The sequence below is a fragment of the Eptesicus fuscus genome, chromosome 6, assembly GCF_027574615.1.
Source record: "Eptesicus fuscus isolate TK198812 chromosome 6, DD_ASM_mEF_20220401, whole genome shotgun sequence".
Lineage (NCBI taxonomy): Eukaryota > Metazoa > Chordata > Mammalia > Chiroptera > Vespertilionidae > Eptesicus > Eptesicus fuscus.
Window position 1 is genome coordinate 69558730 of NC_072478.1, and position 8225 is coordinate 69566954.

At 41.9% G+C, this 8225-nt stretch overlaps 1 protein-coding gene across 1 annotated transcript in view; it reads right to left on the minus strand.

Annotated features, from left to right (window-relative positions):
- BLTP1 (bridge-like lipid transfer protein family member 1) overlaps positions 1-6217 on the minus strand; it is a 179832-nt gene extending 173615 nt beyond the window's left edge. The window contains exons 1-2 of the mRNA XM_054717761.1: positions 5942-6217; positions 3623-3715 (exon numbers count right to left, since the gene is read on the minus strand). The gene's annotated coding sequence lies outside the window, so the exon portion shown is untranslated. The remainder of the gene's footprint in view (positions 1-3622; positions 3716-5941) is intronic.
- Between the last annotated feature and the right edge of the window lie 2008 nt (positions 6218-8225).

Genomic DNA, 8225 nt, shown 5'->3' on the forward strand with positions numbered 1-8225 from the left:
ACTGTTCCAAACACTTTACATGTGTTTACTCATCTAACCATCACAAATAACTACCCATTTACAATTTTCCCCTTTTACAGATGAGAAAACTGTGGCAGAAGCTAAGCACAAACACAGGTAAGGGTTCATCTGGGATCGTAACCTAGACCATCTGGCTTTAGAATCTTGTTATATTGCCTCTCATCACTTATGTTCACTGAAATCAGTAACTATCTCTTGGTTTTCCATTTCTTTTCTATGAAAAATTACTTCCCTCCTCCCAACTCTAGATTCTAGTTTAGGAGCTAATATGAATGTTACCAAAATTCATATTTTGGTATAATAAATTCATATTTTTGCCCACTGACATTTTTTCTCCTAAAATGGTGGTCCATTAAATCAAAGATCAGCAGTTTTTTTGAGTTTTTTTAAATAACCACAAGCAATAACACCTCAAGATTGAGGTGTTACAGAGACTGATTAACAGCAAAGAAGGCCACATTGTGAAGTAAGCCAAATCCAACTGAACCACTCCCCACTTTTCTCCACCTCTCTCTCACCCAGTCAAAAAAAGGCTATATCTACATAGTTTTAGAGCTTTGTCCCCTAAAGAAATTGACAGCTGATAGAAGGTATGTGGTAGTCTTAAAGTATGTCCAAAAATGATTTGATCTTCCTCCCTTCAAAAGTTGAGCTTAATTAATTTCTCTCCCAAATGTGGTCTGGACTGAACGATACAATTCTAAAAGAATAGAGCAGAAGCAATGATGTATAACTAGATCACAGATGGCATCGTGGCCTCCTCCTTGCTCTCTGTCTTGGATCATCTGTTCTGGGGGAAGCAGCTGCCTTGCTATGACATATAAGAAGCCCTAGAGAGGTCCATGTGGTGCGGATTTGAGGCCTCCAGCCAACAGCCATGTGAATGAACCATCATGGAGGCAATTCCTCCAGCCCCAATTGAGTCCCTATATGACTAAGTCCCAGCCAAGATCTTGGCTATAACCTCTTGAGACCCTAAGTCAGAAGTAATCAGCTTAGTAACTCCCAAGTTCTGAGTCCATAGAAATTCTGAGATAAAAATGTTTTAAGCCACTGAGTTTTGGGATACTTTATTACTCAGGAATAGATAACTAATATAAAGTATAAGGAAGATAAGCAAAGTAGTTCTACTCATATGGTTCATACTTGTCATCTTAAGCTAAAATACCCCCACTCTTCTTCTCTCCTCCTTCTTACCAAGAGATCAGAAGTCAGCAAGCCCACATCAAAAAGGCTACCAATCCCATGAGTGAACAATTTCCTTTTCCTACCATAAGTGGATGTCTCCTGCATGGACTTTGTAAAGCAACCTCCACTCTGCCTCCTACCAATTTATCTGTACCCATAATCATCATACCTCCCTACCTCCTGTCTCAGTAGAAGTCTATCTAAAGTACCTTTGACCTGCATCCCTTCCAGCTTAGTCCATGACCAGCTATATCAATTATTCTTCCTCATTCTGTTATCTTCATATTTTCTTTCTGATGGCTTTTTATCCCATCAAATAAAGAGTGTACTATAAAAATACTTATCCTTAGCTACCCTCTCTCTATTCTACTTAAAACCAAAGTTTCTGAAAGATTAAATGACATTAAGTATTTCAATTTCCTCATCATTTACCCAGTGTGAACTGGCTCCACCTATAAAGTTGCTCTTGATCAAGTCAACAACTTCTTAACTGATATGTCCAATGGATACTTCTATTGTCCTCAGTTTATTTGATGTCTCAAAGATGTCTAATATTCAGTCCTTTTCTCCAAACTCAGTTCTTTCACTGACTTCTGTGACTCTCCTGATTTTCTCCTACTTCCCTGCCCATCCCATCTCCTTTGAGGTGTGTTTTTCTTCTACCTTAACCTTAAGAATTAGTGTGCCCCATTCTTACTTCTCTTCTATCACTTCACATGTTCTCCCTGAGTGATCTCATCCATTCACAGTGCTTTTAACTATCACCTATAAATGGAGACTCCACAATTTATACCTTAAGATGGGTCTTCCTAACTCAGATCCATATACACAACTACATAAATGACATTTCTTTTTTTTTTGTTAATCCTCACCCAAGGATATTTTTCCATTGATTTTTAGGGAGTGTGGAAGAGAGGGAAAGACAGAGAGAAATATTGATATGAGAGAAACACATTGATTGGTTGCCTCCTACACAAGCCCCAACCAGGGCCCGGGCCAGGAAGGAGCCTGCAACCAAGGTATGTGTCCCTGATGGTTCACAGGCTAATGCTCTATCCACTGAGCCAAACTGGCTAGGGCTACCTAATGACATTTCTTGGTGGAAATCACAATAGCTCCCAACTAAACTTAGCTCCTCCAACCATGTTCCCAATTTATTGCTCTTCCCATTCTCCCTCAGAAATAGCCCCAGAATCCACTGTTTCCCAAGCCAGATATCAAGTAATCCATTTCATTTACCCTGCAAGTATTTATTAAATATTATGAGCTTGAACATGACAACAACCAGAAAGTACCCTGACTCCACTTTCCTTCAACCCAATAATTCTTACCCATTCTATCTCCTTTGCATCTCTATCCTTTAATTCCCATTTGCACTGTTTTACTTGACTCTCCTTTGCCATCTGGTCTTATTACAATAGCCTCTACTTGATCACTATTGTTCCAAGCTCATCTCTCTCCAAATCATCATTCAGAATGCCTATTTGACCACGGCACTTCTATTTGTCACATGTAAATTCCCCCAAATTTTCTCAAATTGAAGTTAATTTGTTAACCTTCGATGAAATTTTGAAATTCTATCACTATCTTTAACATGAAAAACAGTATGCTAAAATGAAGTCTGTAAGAATCCTAGTTTCCCACTGTACCTTAAAGTAGTACTAATAGAATACCTTCTTTTATTATTTATAATAATATGAAAGCTTAATTATAAATACAAACATGTACCATAGGGTTGCATAGTGCTGCTTTCCCAGTCTTTTACATAAACCAAAATGATCCTTGCATATAAAATCAAGGAAATGTATGGGTCACAAAAATATTACCTTCTAGGAAAAAAACTCACTACTCTAGCACTTTTCAGGGCCATTTAGACCACTCTATTACTAGAAGCCTGAAATAATGCCTGACATATGGTACTTGTTAAATATTTATCAATGAATTAAATGTTCCTTAATCATGTTTAACCATGCCTTCTACTATTCTCCAGAGAACTCATAGTAAAAAAATATACTTGTTTTAACTACACTACTCTTCTATGAAGAACAAACAAAAAGTCAACCAATTTTCTTCATTTCTTTTTTAATCCCTTTATAACATGGGCAAATGAATATGCTTGCAAAAGAGAGAAAAGAACAGTGACACTTGATAGAAAATCAAGCCAAAACTTTCTGTGGCCTTATTCTTCCAATACACAAGCTCAGCACATGACTCAACTGTCAGTCAGGTATCAGTAGTTCCAAAGTCAAGTAAAATGATTGGCAGGTCAAGTTATACACCACCACCTCACAACCCTCATTCCTTGACCATTTAAGCAGATCAAAACACAACTGAAACAGAAAGTCAGAAGATTTCCTCTCTCTGAACTTTAATTGGAAATTATATCATTTTCGAACTTAGCCGAAATATTTACCTAATAAATGTTTTTATTCCCGGAGTCTTCAATGTTGTTTTTCCTTCTCCTTATCTTCAGAAGGCCCATCTGCAGTGTTTCATCTTAACAAACCTAAAAAAAACCAAAAAACATTTCAACAAATTATACAAGATATTCTGGCTTTACGAGCAATTTTACCATTTCAGATTAAATAATTTAATTACGCCTGCATAAAAGTATTTAATGTTAGTTCAATACTACATTTCATTCTTTAAAGTTTCCAAATAAAAAATACTCCTATAAAAAATCTAGAATAAGCCGAAACCAGTTTGGCTCAGTGGATAGAGCGTCAGCCTGTGGACTGAAGGGTCCCAGGTTCGATTCTGGTCAAGGGCATGTACCTTGGTTGCGGGCACATCCCCAGTAGGAGGTGTGCAGGAGGCAGCTGATCAATGTTTCTCTCTCATCGATGTTTCTAACTCTCTATCCCTCTCCCTTCCTCTCTGTAAAAAATCAATAAAATATATATATATTTTAAATATAGAATAAGAAAATCTAGAATAAGACCACAATTTCCAAACTATGAAAACATTTGAAAACTCCTTACTGTACTTATGGAAAGAGCATGATTTTAGTCATTAGAGGGTTCTAGAGGTCAAATCTTACCTTTAAAACATTCTCTAAAAAAAAAAAAAAAAAAAAAAAAAAAAACATTCTCTAAGTGTGGCTTTGAAAAAGTTCTCTCAAATTGCTGGTCTCTTCTAGCAAGAACAGCTCCTCAGTTTTTTTCCTATTCCCAGCACCTGGCACATTTCTTAACAAATGAAAATCAACCTGCAAATAACACTGATTAAGGGGCTATAACCAGGAGCCAGATCACCTGGTTTAAATCACAACTCTGACTTTGGACAAATTTTTTCTTTTTTCTTTTTTTTAACTTTAAGATAACATTGGGTAAATTACAGAAGTATAAAATGTAATTCCTAGAAGAAATGGGTTTAGGAAGCGTGTTATAGACTTAAAAGAAGGGCCCTTGGAGTCTGGGGAATGAGAAAGCTAATGCTAACGTGCTGAGGGGAAGAAGTGGGGGTGGGAGGGGAGGAAGGAAAAGGCAAAGGGAAAGGCACAGGCATGCTCCCAGGAGGGAGAGCACCTGGACGAGTTGTTTCTTAGGCTTTAGTTCTCTCGTCGGTAAATGAGAATAAAAGGCCTTACATGACAGGATTGTTAGGATGATTACATGAGGTAATATATGCACATCATGTACCACTCAACAGTTTTATAAGACAAATATTCTGGCCCGGCAGGGCGTGGCTCCGTGGTTGTTGACCTGTGAACCAGGAGGTCCCAGTTCGATTCGAGTCAGGGCACATGCCCGGGTTGTGGGCTCCAACCCCAGTGGGAGGCATGCAGGAGGCAGCTGATCAATGATTCTGTCATCACTGATGTTTCCCTCTCTATCTCTCTCTCTCTCTCTCTCTCTCTCTCTCCCCCCCACCTCTCCGTTCCTCTCTGAAATCAATAAAAATATATTTTTAAAGAAAATATTCTGGTATATTCATCCGTTTTTATACTTCGTGTGTCTAGTTAACTTAGAATAAATCAGCTTCATTGCCGTGAATGAAGTGAAAGCAGCGACATGAAACCAGCTGAAACTTACACACTTGAACACTCCCAATGCCGTGGTTTCCTTACAGGGGAAATTTACGAGAACTCTTTCCCTTTAACCGGCGTCCCTAATTATCTACAGGCAAACACGAAGGCCAGCGCCGTGGGAGGGTGGGAGGTAGGAGACAGCTAATACTCTGAAGAGGAAAATCGACTTCCTTTCACCTCCCTTGGACCAAGATAACGTTTCCGCTGAAACGCGTTCTCTCCCGCGGTGCAGACTCAGCAAGCACCAACTCAGAATACGACACACACCACGCCCGGGGTGTCGGGGCGGGGGGGGGGGGTTTCTAAAGCTCCAGCGCCCTCGCTGAGCAGCCCGTCTGCCGCCCCCCGCAGCCCGGTGCTAGCAGGGCCGACGCCGCAGCCTGCAGGTGCGCGGTCCTCCCCGCGGGGACCACACCCGCAAGCGGGCGCCGCCCACCTGCCTCCTCGCCCTCCGCTGAGGCCCCTCGGGTACCCCCAACCCCACCAGCCGACTGTCACGGCCCTCCCAGGCCTTCCCACGGACCGACGACATCGGTCTCAGGTCCCAGTGCTTCAGGTAGGGAGAGCAAAAGCCTGCGAAAGAGTCGACACCACCGCAGGCAGTTGAGATGAAGGCACACCTCCCCAACTCCGACCCGGCTGAGGTCCCGAGACACCGGACAGAGTGCTGACCAACCGAACCGGTCCCGTCCCCCCTCTCACCTGGGCGAGCGACCGGGGCAGCCCGGAACCGTCCGGCCTCTCATCGGAGGACGCCAAGGGCCCTGGGCAGCGGTGCAGCGCCGAGCGCCCGGGGCCTGCCGAGCTCGGCCCGCGCGCACCCGCTCTAGCCCTGCCAGCCGGGCCGCCGCCGCCGCCGCAGCCGCAGGTCCAGCCCGCCACCCAAGGTCCGGCCGGGCCCAGACCGCAGAGGGAGGCGGAGGATGGGGCGGGGGTCAGAGCTGAGGCCCGGCGGCACTGCGGCTGCGTCAACGGGTAACGTCCGACCTCACGGCGCCGGCGCCTGGAGGCACGCCAGCCGAGCCCCGCCCAGGAGTCGGCAGCACCTCGCCCCGCCCCACCGGGCTGGGGGCGGGGCCTGGGCCGTGAGGCACAAATTGCAATGGGAAACGTGGGGAACCGTCTTAACTCCGCAGAAGCTTCCTGGTTGCCTGGAGCAGATATGAAATATGCACGTCAGGCAAGTAGACAGCCCAGCCGCTGTGGCTCCGGAAGCCACGATTCGATTCCGTGGTCAAGGCACCTGCCCAGGTTGCAGGCTTGATCCCCAGTGGGGGACGTTCAGGATGCAGTTGGTCAATGATTGTCTCTCACCATTGATGTTTCTCTCTACCTCTCCCTTCCTCTCTGAAATCAATAAAATGTATATTTTTTTAAAAAGACAAGTAGACATGCAATTACACAGTGTTAAGTATGGACCAGGTGCTGTTCTAAGCACTTAATCTTATCAAAACCCTTATTTACACTTCACAAATGAAAAACGCAGGTATAGCGAGGGTTATATATCCATCACCTCACAGAGTTGCAATTTCTTGTGTGTTCAGTGAGAACTTCCAAAATCTACTCTCTTGTAACCTTTCAGAAAATTTACCGCCCACTCAGCTATTCAGAAAGTTGTTAGAGCCTGAACTCTCATTTCAGGAAAAAAGTCAAAAGCCAGATGTGAAGTCAAATAATTAGATATCACCAAAGTATCGATTTCAATGTATAATTTAGCCTGGTGAAATAAATTATTAAAATAATAGCATAGTGATTAGTTATAAATCCTGAGACTTATCAAGTGCTCAATAATATTGAAAAAGTTTTATTTGCATAGTACATTTCTTTCAGACAACAACACCAGAGGCAGGAATTAATACAATATACCTCTCAAAGGTGAACCAAACTATGACAAAGAGTGTCCAGGTAATTTGCTCAAGATCATTACCTCTAAAAAGAAGAGAAGTTATTTGATAAGAAGAGACTTCAGAGCCCACAATCATGGTTTTGTTGGTTTCCATGGTTATTTTTAACCATAGAAATTTCCAAACATATACAAAGGAAAATAGAGAGTAATGATCCCTCATGTATCTCTTACCTAACCTCATCAATTAGCAATATATACCCCATTTGACTTATTCAAAGCAGTCAATTCCCAGACCTCAAATGAATAATCATTTTAGCATGTCTCTCAATAAAACTAGAACTCTTTATTTAATATCTGTCTTTAGGTTTCATTAAATCATCAACAGTTTCCCCTTCGTGTTTTATTTTTGTCTTTTATTTGTTGATAAAATGCTTATTTTCCTAAATCATTTTCAGCATTCTGGAATATTTCATTACTATTGTATAGTCAATGAACTTGTTCTTCTGGCTTGTATTTTCTATAAAGTAAAAGTTCAATTGAATTCTAGTTTGTTTTTTTTTTTATAACATACCTTTGGAATGTCAAATAATATCCCTTTTTTCGGGCCCCTTTGGGCACAACCCTCAGACCAGGGAGGAGACCACAAATCCCTTCATTGTTAATTGAGTTAATTGTTGACTGTTAACTATCCAGTACCCACCTGTATGAAAGAAGTATGTGTCTATCATTTTAATTTTTATGCAATCCCAGTAATCCCTCCTCCCACCTGCTTTCCTTATTCCCCCCCTACAGCCCCCCCCCTCCCTAATCTACCACCAATGGATTTCAGGTAACCCGCTTACACCTCCTCTCTTTATTATAATGCATAAAATAAGGTGCAAAACTGCCATTTCTCAGAGCACTTTCTCAATCTGTGTAGAGTTTGCTTCCTGACAATCGTGGTCAGTTTGGCTCAAATAAACTCACATAAATTCTCTACAGGTTTGTATGCTTCTTACATTTGACACTACACACTCACAATAGGAACTGTCTGTGGGTTCTTAAAACTGCAAAATACATTCCAAGTAAATCCCTTAATGGATGCTCACTAGCTCTCAGACATTACTCTGCCTTGGTTAAATAAAATCAACCCATAGGGAC